We start from the raw sequence: 15,166 nt of genomic DNA on the forward strand, positions 1-15,166 counted from the left end.
CGATATACAGTAGAGAGGTGATATACAGTAGAGAGGTTATATACAGTAGAGAGGCTATGTACAGTAGAGAGGCTATGTACAGTAGAGAGGCTATATACAATAGAGTGGCTATATACAGTAGTGAGGCTATATACAGTAGAGAGGCTATATATAATAGAGAGGCTATATACAGTAGTGAGGCTATATACAGTAGTGAGGCTATATACAGTAGTGAGGCTATATACAGTAGAGAGGCTACATACAGTAGCGAGGCTATATACAGTAGAGAGGCTATATCTTCATCGGGATAGGGGGCAGTGTTTCCACTTTGAACAAATTGCCTGCCCAAACGAAATTTCCTCCTACTCTGTCCCAGAAGGTAATACATGCATATTATTATTACTATTGTATAGAAAACACCCTGAAGTTTCTAAAACTGTTTGAATTATTTCTGTAAGTATAACAGAACTCATTTGGCAGACAAAAACCTGAGAAGAGGTCAAAACAGGAAATGAGAACTCGATTTTCAAAACACTAGATGTCGCCGTCTTTAGATTTTAGTCTTATTATTCTACTATAAAGGAGGGGCTCATAGGAGCCGTTTTAGTGAGTGGTCGTCAGAATTCTCAGTCTGGATTTGCGAGCGAGGGAGAGAGAGAGCTCTCGTTCCAATGCTCTTTCTTCAGACAATGAAATTCTCCGGTTGGATCCTTATTGATGATTAATGTAAAACACATACTAAATATGGATTGCAAACATCATTTGACCTGTTTCTACGACCTGTAACGGAACTTTTTGAGTTTTTATCAGGAGGGATTTCTCGTGCGTCATGAAAATGGATTCGTGGGCTGAACATGCTAACAACAAGTGGCTAAATGATGGGCTTTATGGAACTTTTCAGTCATTTCTGTCGATCTGGGAATCCTGGGAGTGCCTTCTGATGAAGTTATTCGAAGGTAAGTGCATATTTATAGTGTTTTTGTAGCTTTTGTTGACGCCAAAAGGGCGACTATTTCTTTGGCTGGATTGTGCTCTAAACACCATTCTCAGATTAATCTTTTTCCGTAAAGTTTATTTTGAAATCTGACACAGCGGTTGCATAGAGGATAAGTTTATCTTTAATTATGTGAATAACACTTGCATCTTTTATCAATGTTTATTATGAGTATTTCTGCAAAATCACCAGATGTTTTGGAATCAAAACATTACTGCACGTAACGCGCCAATGTAAACTGAGATTTTTTTTATATATATATATGCACATTATCGAACAAAACATAAATGTATTGTGTAACATGATGTTATATGACTCTTATAAGCTTCCGGGTTAGAGTCCAGCACCTTGACAGTGGCAGCTCTACCCTTTAGATCAGTGCGAATGTTTCCTGTAATTCATGGCTTCTGTTTGGGGTATGTACGTACAGCTACTGTGGGGATGATGTCCCTGATGAAGATATTTATAAAGCCAGTGAATGATGTGGTGTACTCCTCAATGCAATCGGAAGAATCCCGGAACATGTTCCAGTCTGTGATAGCAAAACAGTCCTGTAGTTTAGCATCTGCTTCATCTGACCACTTTTTTAAAAACCCTCTGTACCTGCGTCTCTTTCTATTGCCAATAATGGGGATGTCGGCCTTGTCGGGTTTTCGCAGTATATCCTGTGCTTTCTGCTTGTTGAAGAAAACATCTCAGTCTAATCCGAGATGAGTGATCGCTGTCCTGATTTCCAGAAGCTCTTTCTTGCCGTAAGAGACGGTGGCAGAAACATTATGTACAAAGTAAGTTACAAACACCCCCCTCATAAGAGTACAACTGGTTAGTCACCCGTAAAACTGCTGCCATTTCTAAAGGCACCATTATATTTTACAACAATAAAAGAGAAGAAGAAAAACCTCTTCAACTAGTTTCCTATAGATATGACAATAACATCAGCATGTAACAGTGCTAGCCACCCTCCCTCACAGGGCAACATGAGTAGTGGGCCTACAGTCACTGAGACAGTGGTTCTTAACCTGGGTTCGATCGAACCCCAGGGGTTCGGTGAGTCAGTCTCAGGGGTTCGGCGGAGGTCAAGACACACATCCGACTCATATGATTCGTGATGACACTCCCCACTTGGCCATCATTGGCTGCAGGTGATCACGCTACATCGCTTGGCCTATCTGTGCTGCAGGGAATTTGGTGCGCTCAGTAGTCGACTTGTGACTGTCGTGATGGTACGTCTTTTCATTTCTTTCTTAATATTTTAATCCCTTCATACTTGCTATGTCGAGCAAAAAAAGAAAGTGGTCGGACGAATATGTACAATATGGATTCACATGTATAACGGAACGTGATGGGAGTCAGCGTCCTAACTGCATGATTTGCAATGCCAAGTTGAGCAATTCTAGTCTAGCACCGGCAAAACTAAGAGAACACTTCCTTAAGCTGCATAGAGATGGAAAATACAAGAACACAACGCTCGCTGAATTCAAGGTGAAGAGAGCCAGATTCGATGAAAAGGCTACTCTGCCTGTTCTCGGCTTTGTACCCATTAACAAACCGATCCTCACAGCATCGTACGAAGTTGCTTACCTGATCGCAAAGCAGGGCAAACCACACACCATTTGTGAAACACTCATAAAACCAGCTGTGTTGAAGATAGCGAATATCATGCTGGGAAAAGAGGCTGAAGTTAAGTTATCCCACATTCCTCTTTCAAATGACACCATCAGCGACAGAATAGAGGACATGAGCAAAGACATCTTGGCTCAAGTAGTTGCAGATCTGATTTCAAGCCCGGCAAAATTCAGCCTTCAACTCGACGAGACCACAGACGTTTCCAATCTAAGCCAGCTTGCTGTATTCGTGCGCTATGTGAAAGACGACGTGATAAAGGAAGATTTTTTATTTTGTAAGCCTCTTACAACAACAACTAAGGCAGCCGATGTGAAGAAACTTGTGGATGACTTCTTCAAAGACAACAATCTTTCGTGGGATATGGTTTCTGCAGTTTGTTTGGACGGAGCTCCAGTCATGCTGGGAAGAAAGTCTGGTTTTGGTGCGCTAGTGAAAGCCGATGCGCCACACATCATTGTTACGCATTGTATTCTGCACAGGCATGCGTTGGTAACAAAAACCTTGCCTCCAAAACTGGCAGAAGTATTAAAAATTGTAGTGGAATGCGTGAACTATGTGCGAACTAGTGCTCTGAGGCACCGCATCTTCAGTGAGCTGTGTAAAGAAATGGGCTCTGAATTCGAGGTACTTCTGTACCATTCTAACGTTCGGTGGTTATCCCGGGGACAGGTGCTGAACCGTGTTTTTGCCGTGCGTGTGGAATTAGCCCTGTTTTTGCAAGAGCACCAACATCGTCATGCAGATTGCTTCAAAAATTCTGAGTTCATTCTCATTTTAGCGTACATGGCTGATATCTTCACAGCTCTCAATCATCTCAATCAAAAGATGCAGGGCGCTGGAGTCAACATCATCGAAGCGGAGGAAAACCTGAAGGCTTTTCAAAAAAAGCTACCGTTATGGAAACGACGAACAGAGAACGATAACTTCGCAAACTTTCCCCTGCTGGACGACTGTGTAAGAAAGATCGAAGATGTATCTGGAATCGGAGACATTTCTGTACCCGCGGAACTGAAGCAAGCAATTGCCACGCACTTAGATGAGCTTGCAAAGTCTCTCGACGGATACTTCCCTACAAGAGAGTCATATCCAGCATGGGTGAGACAGCCGTTCACGTTTAGTGTTGAAACAACAGATGTCAATGATGAATACCTCGATGAATCATTGAAATTCAGCAGAGCCAGGTTCAACAGCAACTCTTCAGAACAACAACGCTTTCAACGTTTTGGTGTCAACAAATGGTAACGTACCCTGTTATTGCTAAGAAAGCTCTGGAGATTTTCATACCGTTTGTTACAACATATCTTTGCGAGCAATCCTTTGAGGATGCTGGACATAAAAACGAAGAAAAGGAACAGACTTTGTTGCGAAAATGACATGAGAGTGGCACTTGCCAAGGTGAAGCCGCGCATTTCTGAACTGGTCTCTGAAAAGCAACAGCAGAAGTCACACTGATTTGCAGTAAATATTCATTATTATGTTTTTGTTTTTGTGTGAAAATCATGTTTTGATGATTTTGTTCTTTGAACACACGGTGTTGATGTTGATGAACGGTTCATTTTGTGCACCAGTAAAATATATACCTATGTTTTGAATTTGAAAAAAATCATATTTTATTTTTCCAATTAAGAAGGGTTCGGTGAATGCGCATATGAAACTGGTGGGGTCCAGTACCTCCAACAAGGTTAAGAACCACTGCACTGAGACAACATATGTTGATATCAGGCTTAAGCAGGACATCTGGAACAAGAGGAGAGAAAAAGAAAATGTAGCTCCTCAACTACTTTCCTCATTTAGATATGACAATAACATGACATGTGACAGTGGTAGTGAGTAGAGACGTTCACTGAGATAACACTCAAATACAAAAGCATTCTGGGATATTTAAGTTGTATTTGATTCCTACTTGACTGAGTGATCTATTTAGTAAAGCAGACTGACAAGCTGAACAGTCATCATGAGAGGTGCAGAGGAAGTTGTATGAATGAAGGAAATCAGTTGAATATAATTATAATATCTTGATATTACCTGAGCAGATCACAGTGAGTCCAGGAAGGAGATCATACATTCTGGAACACTCCCTCAGTGAAGACTCAGGACCATAACAGGAAACTCTAAACCCTCTAGTGGTGTTTCCTGGTTGTACTGAAACAGTGGAGCCACAACCCAGCTGTCTACACACTACTGCAGCTACATTCCTCTGCTTCAAGTCAGCTCCCACAATCCTCCACTCTCCCTGGTCGTACCACTCCACTCCACCAGCACAGCGACTGCCTCCTCCCACCAGCCTCACATCATCAGGCTCTGAGAAAAGAAAAGAGAGAGACAGTAATCTTACTATTTTCTCACTAAAACACACCTATATTGTCTCTCATATTTTTCACTCCAGGTGAGAAACAATGTTGATTGAGTGACAAACTGTTTCTTACCTGAGCAGGTGAGTCCAACAGCATTGCCAGGTAGGCAGGTGTTGTGTTTTCTGTCTGAGGTGTCACAGTCCAGGAGAAGGGACTCTTTGCCTTTACACTGGAACTCTTTATCCCAGGTCTGACCCTCACCTCCTCCATAGAGCCCCCCCTGTAGAGCTGCAGGAGCCCCACAGCCAAGCTCCCCACAGACTACCTCTGCATCCTGCCGGTCAAAGTCAGCTTCACACACTGAGGCCCAGGACTGATTGGACTTCACCTCCACTCTCCCAGAGCAGAGACCAGCTCCATCCACAAGCCGCACAGACTCTGGAGAAAAAGAGTTGGTTGAACATTCAATCAGTTTTGTTGATGACACTGTCAAGGACTAAACACAAATATGTTGGATAAAAGATTGTAGTTTGCTATGTTTGATACTGTAAGAGGTAGAAATGGGATCTTAGTCACTCAGGATCGGGTTGGGAATAATGCAGGCAGGAGACAGGAATAAGTTCACTTCACTTTATAGAAAATAAACAGCTGGACATCCATCAGGCAGCTTCACTTCAGTACCATCTGAACTACAATGATCTGCCCATGAACATCTCCCATAAACCAATATAACAAACACAAATATAATGTTTAAATACATCTGACATCTCTCCCTCTATTTAAATGAAATAAAAACACATAAAACATGATACATGGTAATATTATATAATGTATAAATAAAACTCTCAATATGACCAGTCTCTTACCTGAACAGGTCACATGACGATAATATCCACCATCACAGACACCACGTCCTCCTATGATGTCACAATGTCTAATAGAAGACTCATCTCCATAGCAACCATCCAGTCTGACTCCTCTTCTTCCCTCTTCAATCAGACGTCCTCTAGATACAGCTACAGGATTCCCACAGTCCAGCTGTCTACACATAACCTTAGTCTCCATCATGCTCCACCGACTAGAACATAGAACTGACCACTCTCCTTCATAGAAGGCTTCCACTGTCCCAGAACAGGAAGTGGTTCCATTCACCAGTCTGACTGAGTATTCAGCTGTAAACAGCAGAGAGGAAAACACAGTGGTGAGGACAGATGATGACAGTGATTCTGTTATTCTAACAGCAGTAATGCTTTGTGGTTGACAAGTATTAGTAGTTCCATAAAACACTACTTGTTATTGGGTTTTAGAATGGTTTGTATGGACACATGAATTTCTCCATGTGGGATAATAAAGTTGACTAATTTGAACTGCTATTATCACTGTAGATTTATACTCTACCTACCTGGTGGATGGACGTTTTGAGCCTGGAGATCTGAGGAGAAAGAGAGAGACAGAGGAGAATGGGAGGAAGAGGAAGAGAGAGACAGAGGAGAAAGGGAGGAGTCAGAGGAAGAGAGATACAGAGGAGAAAGGGAGGAGTCAGAGGAAGAGAGAGACAGAGGTTAAATGAACATCAACATGACCTTTCATGATGTGATGGGAATACAGGCTTATCGTTGGTATGGTGCAACAACACCCATGTGTACATACACTATATATACAAAAGTATGTGGACACCCCTTCAAATTAGTGGATTCTATTTCAGGCACACCCCTTCCTGACAAATGTATAAAATCAAGCACTCAGCGATGTAATCTCCATAGACAAACATTGTCAGTAGAATGGCCTTAATGAAGAGCTCAGTGACTTTCAACATGGCAACATCATAGGATACCTCCTTTCCAAGTCAGACGATCAAATTTCATAATCCACCAACTCCTCTCCTCTTATCCCCCTCCCCTCTTCTCTTCTCCCCCCTCTCCTCTCCTCTCCCTCACTTCTCCTCTTATTGTCCTCCCTTCTCCTCATCTCTACTCCACTTCTCCCTCTCTCTTCTACTAATCTTCTCCCCCTGTCCTCATCTTCTCTTCTCCCCCTCTCTTCTCCTCCACTCCTCTCCTCTACACTCCTCCCCCTCTCCTCTTCTCACCCTTTCCTCTCCTCACCTCTCCCTCTCCTCTTCTGCCCCTCTCTTCCCCCCCTCTCCTCTTCTCCCCCTGTCCTCTCCTCTCACTTTTCTTCTCCCCTCTCCACTTCTCCCCCTCTTCTGCCCCTCCCTTCTCCACCCCGCTCTCCTCTCATCTACACTTCTCCCCTCTCCCAGCTCCCCCTCCCCATCTCCTCTTCTCCTCCCCCCTCTCCTCTTCTCCACCTCTACCCTTCTTCTCCCCCTCTCTTCTCTTTTCCCCCATCTCATCTCCTCTTTCCCCATCTCTTCTCCTCTTTCCCCCATCTCTTCTCCTCTTTCCCCCATCTCTTCTCCTCTACTCTTCTCTTCTATCCCTCTCTTCTCCTATTTCCCCCATCTCTTCTTCTCCTTCCCCTCTCTCCCCATCTCTTCTCCTCTTTCCCCGCTCTCGTCTCTTCAATTCTCCTCTTCTCCCCCCCACTCCCCTCCCCCTCTTCTCTTCCCCTTTCCTCTCCTTCCCCACTTCTGCCCCTCTCTTCTCCTCTTTTGACACTCTATTCTCCTCTTCTCCCCCTCTCATTCTCCCTCCACTCTTCTCTTCTTTTATCCCCATCTCTTCTCCTCTTTCCCCCCTCTCTTCTCCTCCCCTCTTCTCCCCATCTTCTCTTCTCCCCTTTCCCTTCTCTTCCTCTCTCTTCTCCACCTCTTTTCTAATCTTCTCCAACCTTCTCTTCTGCACCTCTCCTCTTCTCCCCCATCTCATCTACTCTCCTCCCCCTCTTCTCTTCTCTCCCTCTCATCTTCTCCAACCCTCTCCTCTCCTCTTCTCCCCTTCCGCCCCTCTCTTCTCCTCTTTTGACACTCTGTTCACCTCTTCTCCCCCTCTCATTCTCCCTCCACTCCTCTCATCTCTTCCCCTCCCCCCTCTACTCTTCTCCCCCTCTCCTCTCTCCTCCTCATCTCTTCTCCTCTTTCCCCCTCTGTTCCATTTTAAACAGCCTAACAGGCTCTCCCACCATCTCTAATGATCTGGTCTGCTTGATGATGAACTAAATGTAGACCACAGCATGATTATTATATGACTACCACATCTCTGTACCCCCAACACACAATCCATGTTTGGTAGATGCTCTTTTCATTTACAAATGTAACCCTTAGCCTACCATTTCTGCGGTCGTGTGGAAATCTGTAACGTCCGATCAGTTTGGCCTTTAAACTGTGGAAAGATGAGACTCAGGAACACGATGATGTTCTCCGTTTTGCTCTACGACCCCATAAGCATCGTCTGAAGTCATACAGTCCATCTGACAACTTCTGTCTGTAGTGTCAGAACCGTTTGGACTACACACTAACATGACCCCACTATGGAAAGGTGAGTCTCTCAGGAACACATACAGGTTGGTTTTATCTAGGACACACTAACATGACCCCACTATGGAAAGGTGAGTCTCTCAGGAACACATACAGGTTGTATTGATCTAGGACACACTAACATGACCCCACTATGGAAAGGTGAGTCTCTCAGGAACACATACAGGTTGTATTGATCTAGGACACACTAACATGACCCCACTATGGAAAGGTGAGTCTCTCAGGAACACATACAGGTTGGTTTGATCTAGGACACACTAACATGACCCCACTATGGAAAGGTGAGTCTCTCAGGAACACATACAGGTTGGTTTGATCTAGGACACACTAACATGACCCCACTATGGAAAGGTGAGTCTCTCAGGAACACATACAGGTTGTATTGATCTAGGACACACTAACATGACCCCACTATGGAAAGGTGAGTCTCTCAGGAACACATACAGGTTGTATTGATCTAGGACGCCCACAAGCTTTACAAGACTCGTCTGAAGGTCTCCTGGTACCAGTTTAACACATTTATGGAAGTATATATGGAGATAGTTTAGTGTAAAAAATAAGGGTTAAATACATGTCAAATATTAATATGAGTTTCCTGATCTTTTTCCCAAAATATACAAATCCCAAAACTATTTGGCCCTAAACAGACATTACATGGTGACAGACTATCTGATAGAAAACTGGCGAAAAAATGTACAATATACAAATGAAGTGAGCCTTGCTATTGAGAAAGGATTGAAACAGGCAGAGAGAAGACAGGCTATGTGCCCACTGCCACAAAATGAGGTGGAAACTGAGCTGTACTTTCTAACCTCCTGCCAAATGTACAACGATATAAGAGACACATATTTCCCTCAGATTACAAGGACCCCAAAATAATTTGAAAACAAATATAACATTGACAAGCTCCTGTATCTGTCAGGTAAAATACCACAGTGTTCAATCATGTCAGCAGAATGTGTGACCTGTTGTGATGAGAACAGGGTAACCAGTGGAGAACAAACACCACAGTAAATAAAACCTAGGACTAGATTTATCACTTTAGTTCATTTCCCTTGACATTTGTACTTCTACTTTTTGTACACACAGCTCACACTCTACTACACACACCAGCTGACTGAGAGGGCCCTAGTGGAGACAGGTGGCTGAGAGGGCCCTAGTGTAGACAGGTGGCTGAGAGGGCACTAGTGGAGACAGGTGACTGAGAGGGCCCTAGTGGAGACAGGTGGCTGAGAGGGCCCTAGTGGAGACAGGTGGCTGAGAGGGCCCTAGTGGAGACAGGTGGCTGAGAGGGCCCTAGTGGAGCCGGCTGGCTGAGAGGGCCCTAGTGGAGACAGGTGGCTGAGAGGGCCCTAGTGGAGACAGGTGGCTGAGAGGGCCCTAGTGGAGACAGGTGGCTGAGAGGGCCCTAGTGGAGACAGGTGGCTGAGAGGGCCCTAGTGGAGACAGGTGGCTGAGAGGGCACTAGTGTAGCCAGCTGGTTGAGAGGGCACTAGTGGAGCCAGCTGGTTGAGAGGGCACTAGTGGAGCCAGCTGGTTGAGAGGGCCTTAGTGGAGCCAGCTGGTTGAGAGGGCACTAGTGTAGCCAGCTAGTTGAGAGGGCACTAGTGTAGCCAGCTAGTTGAGAGGGCCTTAGTGGAGCCAGCTGGTTGAGAGGGCCTTAGTGGAGCCAGCTGGTTGAGAGGGCCTTAGTGGAGCCAGCTGGTTGAGAGGGCACTAGTGTAGCCAGCTAGTTGAGAGGGCACTAGTGTAGCCAGCTAGTTGAGAGGGCCCTAGTGTAGCCAGCTAGTTGAGAGGGCCCTAGTGTAGCCAGCTGGTTGAGAGGGCACTAGTGTAGCCAGCTAGTTGAGAGGGCACTAGTGTAGCCAGCTGGTTGAGAGGGCCCTAGTGTAGCCAGCTGGTTGAGAGGGCCCTAGTGTAGCCAGCTGGTTGAGAGGGCCCTAGTGTAGCCAGCTGGTTGAGAGGGCCCTAGTGTAGCCAGCTGGTTGAGAGGGCCCTAGTGTAGCCAGCTGGTTGAGAGGGCCCTAGTGTAGCCAGCTGGTTGAGAGGGCCCTAGTGTAGCCAGCTGGTTGAGAGGGCCCTAGTGTAGCCAGCTGGTTGAGAGGGCCCTAGTGTAGCCAGCTGGTTGAGAGGGCCCTAGTGTAGCCAGCTGGTTGAGAGGGCCCTAGTGTAGCCAGCTGGTTGAGAGGGCCCTAGTGTAGCCAGCTGGTTGAGAGGGCCCTAGTGTAGCCAGCTGGTTGAGAGGGCACTAGTGTAGCCAGCTGGTTGAGAGGGCCCTAGTGTAACCAGCTGGCTGAGATTGCCCTAGTGTAGCCAGCTGGTTGAGAGGGCCCTAGTGTAGCCAGCTGGTTGAGAGGGCCCTAGTGTAGCCAGCTGGTTGAGAGGGCCCTAGTGTAGCCAGTTGGTTAAGAGGGCCCTAGTGGTACCGGGGTACCGGTGCAGAGTCAATGTGCGGGTCACCGGTGTCAAGGTTATTGAGGTAATATGTACATGTAGGTAGAGTTATTAAAGTGACTATACATACATAATAACAGAGAGTCGCAGCAGCGTAGGTGAAGGGGGGGACAATGCAAATAGTCTGGGTAGCCATTTGATTAAATGTTCAGGAGTCTTATGGCTTGGGTGTAAAAGATGTTTAGAAGCCTCTTGGACCTAGACTTGGTGCTCCGGTACCGCTTGCCGTGCGGTAGGAGAGAGAACAGTCTATGACGAGGGTGACTGGAGTCTTTGACCATTTTTATGGCCTTCCTCTGACACCGCCTGGTATAGAGGTCCTGGATGGCAGAAAGCTTGACCCAGTGATGTACTGGGCCGTACGCACTACCCTCTATAGTGTCATGTGGTCAGAGGTCGATCAGTTGCCATACCAGGCAGTGATGCAAACCGTCAGGATACTCTCGATGGTGCAGCTGTAGAACCTTTTGAGCATCTGAGGACCCATGCCAAATCCTTTCAGTCTTCTTTTTGTCGTGCCTTCTTCACGACTGTCTTCGTGGGTTTGGACCATGTTAGGATGTTGGTGATGTGGAGACCAAGGAACTTGAAGCTCTCAACCTGCTCCACTACAGCCCCGTTGATGAGAATGGGGGCGTGCTCGGTCCTCCTTTTCCTGTCTTTCACAATCATCTCCTTTGTCTTGATCACGTTGAGGGAGAGATTGTTGTCCTGGCACCATACGGCCAGGTCTCTGATCTCCTCCCTATAGGCTGTCGCACTATTGTCAGTGATCAGGCCTACCACTGTTGTGTCATCGGCAAACTTAATGGTGTTGGAGTCATGCCTCGGCGTGCAGTCATGAGTGAACAGGGAGTACAGGAGGGGCCTGAGCACACAGCCCCCGTGTTGAGGATCAGCATGGCGGATGTGTTGTTACCTAACCTTACCACCTGGTGTCGGCCCGTCAGGAAGTCCAGGATCCAGTTGCAGAGAGAGGTGTTTAGTCCCAGGGTCTTTAGTGAGTGATGAGCTTTGAGGGCACTATGGAGTTGAACGCTGAGCTGTAGTCAATGAATAGCATTCTCACATAGGTGTTCCTTTTGTCCAGGTGGGAAAGGACAGTGTGGAGTTCAATAGAGATTGCATCATCTGTGGATCTGTTGGGACGGTATGGAAATTGGAGTGGGTCTAGGGTTTCTGGGAAAATGGTGTTGATGTGAGCCATGACCAGCCTTTCAAATCACTTCATGGCTACAGACGTGAGTACTACGGGTCGGTAGTCATTTAGGCAGGTTACCTTGGTGTTCTTGGACACAGGGACTATGGTGGTCTGATTGAAACATGTGGTGGATCTAATTTAATACATTTGCTTCTGTCTGTTTTTTAAATAATGAAATTCAAAGGTCAGGGTCAAGCTGAGCCGGACCAAGAGTGGAAGAGTGGAAAAGGTTACTGGTTGTGATGACATCACTGGTGAGAAGTCAGTAATGAAAAGATATTGAGTTGACTGCATGTTATTCTGTCAGCCCCATCTCTGTTGACATCTCCCTCTCTCTCCATCTCCCCTCCTCCTCTGTCCCATAGACACATCAAGTAGTTTGGGTGTGTAGAAATACAGCTAAACCTAGGGTATGGCTAAATGGGGTGTGTAGAAATACAGCTAAACCTAGAGTATGGCTAAATGGGATGTGTAGAAATACAGCTAAACCTAGGGTATTACTAAATAGGGTGTGTAGAAATACAGCTAAACCTAGGGTATGGCTAAATGGGGTGTGTAGAAGTACAGCTAAACCTAGGGTATGGCTAAATGGGATGTGTAGAAATACAGCTAAACCTAGGGTATGGCTAAATGGGGTGCAGAAATACAGCTAAACCTAGGGTATGGCTAAATGGGGTGTGTAGAAATACAGCTAAACCTAGGGTATGGCTAAATGGGGTGTGTAGAAATACAGCTAAACCTAGGGTATGGCTAAATGGGGTGTGTAGAAATACAGCTTAACCTAGGGTATGGCTAAATGGGGTGTGTATAAATACAGCTAAACCTAGGGTATGGCTAAATGGGGTGTGTAGAAATACAGCTAAACCTAGGATATGGCTAAATGGGGTGGGTAGAAATACAGCTAAACCTAGGGTATGGCTAAATGGGGTGTGTAGAAATACAGCTAAACCTAGGGTATGGCTAAATGGGGTGTGTAGAAATACAGCTAAACCTAGGGTATGGCTAAATGGGGTGTGTATAAATACAGCTAAACCTAGGGTATGGCTAAATGGGGTGTGTAGAAATACAGCTAAACCTAGGGTATGGCTAAATGGGGTGTGTCGAAATACAGCTAAACCTAGGGTATGGCTAAATGGGGTGTGTAGAATCCCCCCACCAGTTGAAGCTAATTAACTGTCCTATAAACTCTTAAATACTATTTGGAGAACAGCAAAAACTAACAAAAATGCCCCCAGACATTAACTATTTAACTGTACTAGAATGCTTAAAAGACCGCAAAATGTTTTATCGGTTATCGGTATCGTTTCTTTTTGGCAAGGAAAATATTGGATTTCGGAATTGGCCAAAAATGTAATATCGGTGCATCCCTAATAATAAGGTTGGTAACAAGATGGAACATCGTTGTGGAACTCTGTTGCAGCTCAAGTCGACTACAAAATCCACAATGCAATGCTCTTTGTGTGGGCTGGCTGGTAGCTAAACGTATCTACACACAATAATCCCAAAGACAATATCAGCATGTGAAGTAGCTAACTAGCTGTTAAATCACCTAAACAAACTGCACTATCAATGTAGGAGTCTACAATCTCACCATATTCAACCTGCAGATCGATGTGTCTCACAGAGTGGAATCTAACATTCACAACTTCAGAAATACTTTTGCGGAGATGGGAAACGGTGCCCTTGCTATGTCAATATGCGGCGCGGTGCATTCTGGGTGATTCTGGGACAAGGAGAGGCTCTTTCAAGGTTTGAATGGGAGTCTATTGGGCTCTAGATCAAAAATACAACATTATCATGAATTTTGTCAAAAAGAAGTACAAGATTACTGATATTTTCGGAGATGTAAGATAATTAACTTGCTATCTGTAGTATCGTATAGCTTTGGAATCGTGAAAGTACGTACTTTTGATGAAAATAGGCAGTTTCTCGACATAAAGTACACTGACTTTGAGAAGATATTACGTGACGATTGGTTTAGCAACCGCGTGACGCAGCATGACAACATGAACGTGATTGGTCGACAGTCCGCTGGGTGGGGCGTTATACAGGCACACAGATCTTTAGAAATGGGAGGATCATTTGTACATTGAAAAACGTCGTCGACCCCCTGCTATAATGTATATGAAGTCACCCTTGTGGAGCGGTTCCTATTGTGTATTATGACAGTGTCATTGTCTCATGTGCTTCCCAACAAAATTGTTGCTCTGCATTCAGAGATGTTCCTTATGATGTCTGCACCCAGCTCATTTTGTATTTGCCTGTCTGCATTATTCACCAGGGAAAGGAAACATTCGGTGAATACTGAAGCATTGCATCAACAAGGTGGCTCTGATAATATTGAAACATTGTATAAATGAACGAGGCGGCTCGGAGAAACTGAAACATTTAGTATCAACAAGACAACTCTGAGAATATTCATATTGCAACATAGTAGCCAACGCGGAGGCAGCAGGGCCAGTTTGTCTGTCTGATATTATTGTGTTGCCTACGCAGCATCTGGGTGCTCATTATATACTAAAACCAGCCCTACATCCACACTATAGATAAATAACTTAGCAATATTTAATGACGTTATGCAGCAATATTGATCTGTTCATCTTTTAATTCAGGAAGATGGACAAGCAACACTGATGGAGTGAGAGGTGGAAATGCATTATACCAGAGGTAGGTAGACTACAGGTAGGGATTAGGATGCAGACAGAGGATGATGATGTAGACCTATAGGTAAGAAGTTAATTTTGGGCTCGCTACAGAAGGCTATATCAAACCACTGATACAGTACTGGACTACTAGTGGGTGTGGCGTACAGCAGGTCAGCCACCAGGGGGAGACTCGTCGAGGCCTGGTGACAGACAGAGTATACATCACGAGCCGATGGCTCCATCTGCTGGACGTGCCAGGTCTCGACAGGCTCTCAGGCCAGGACTAATTGTGGCTGACTGGGAGTTGGTGAGTAATCAGGGGCTGATTGCTCACCAGCTGTACAAGGCCCATAGAGCTGCCAGAAGGGCAGCACACAGAGAGAGTGGGGAAGGAAAGGACTCCCGTATAGTTGGGGACGGTTGCAGAGGTATGAGGCGGGAGTTTTTGTGCTGGACAGGATACAGCAAGACCCGGAGCGTAGAAGACGGTATCCCGGAGAGGGTCTCATGGGGGAGACCTATCTTTATCTTTTT

At 45.4% G+C, this 15,166-nt stretch overlaps 1 long non-coding RNA gene across 1 annotated transcript in view; it reads right to left on the reverse strand.

The window, feature by feature from the left end:
- The window catches only part of LOC129855944 (uncharacterized), a 28,344-nt gene extending 13,492 nt beyond the window's left edge, over positions 1 to 14,852 (reverse strand). Inside the window, exon 1 of the long non-coding RNA XR_008759583.1 lies at positions 13,579 to 14,852. This is a non-coding gene — a long non-coding RNA (uncharacterized LOC129855944). The remainder of the gene's footprint in view (positions 1 to 13,578) is intronic.
- Positions 14,853 to 15,166: the final 314 nt, after the last annotated feature.

Source organism: Salvelinus fontinalis, chromosome 5 (genome assembly GCF_029448725.1).
Source record: "Salvelinus fontinalis isolate EN_2023a chromosome 5, ASM2944872v1, whole genome shotgun sequence".
Classification (NCBI taxonomy): domain Eukaryota; kingdom Metazoa; phylum Chordata; class Actinopteri; order Salmoniformes; family Salmonidae; genus Salvelinus; species Salvelinus fontinalis.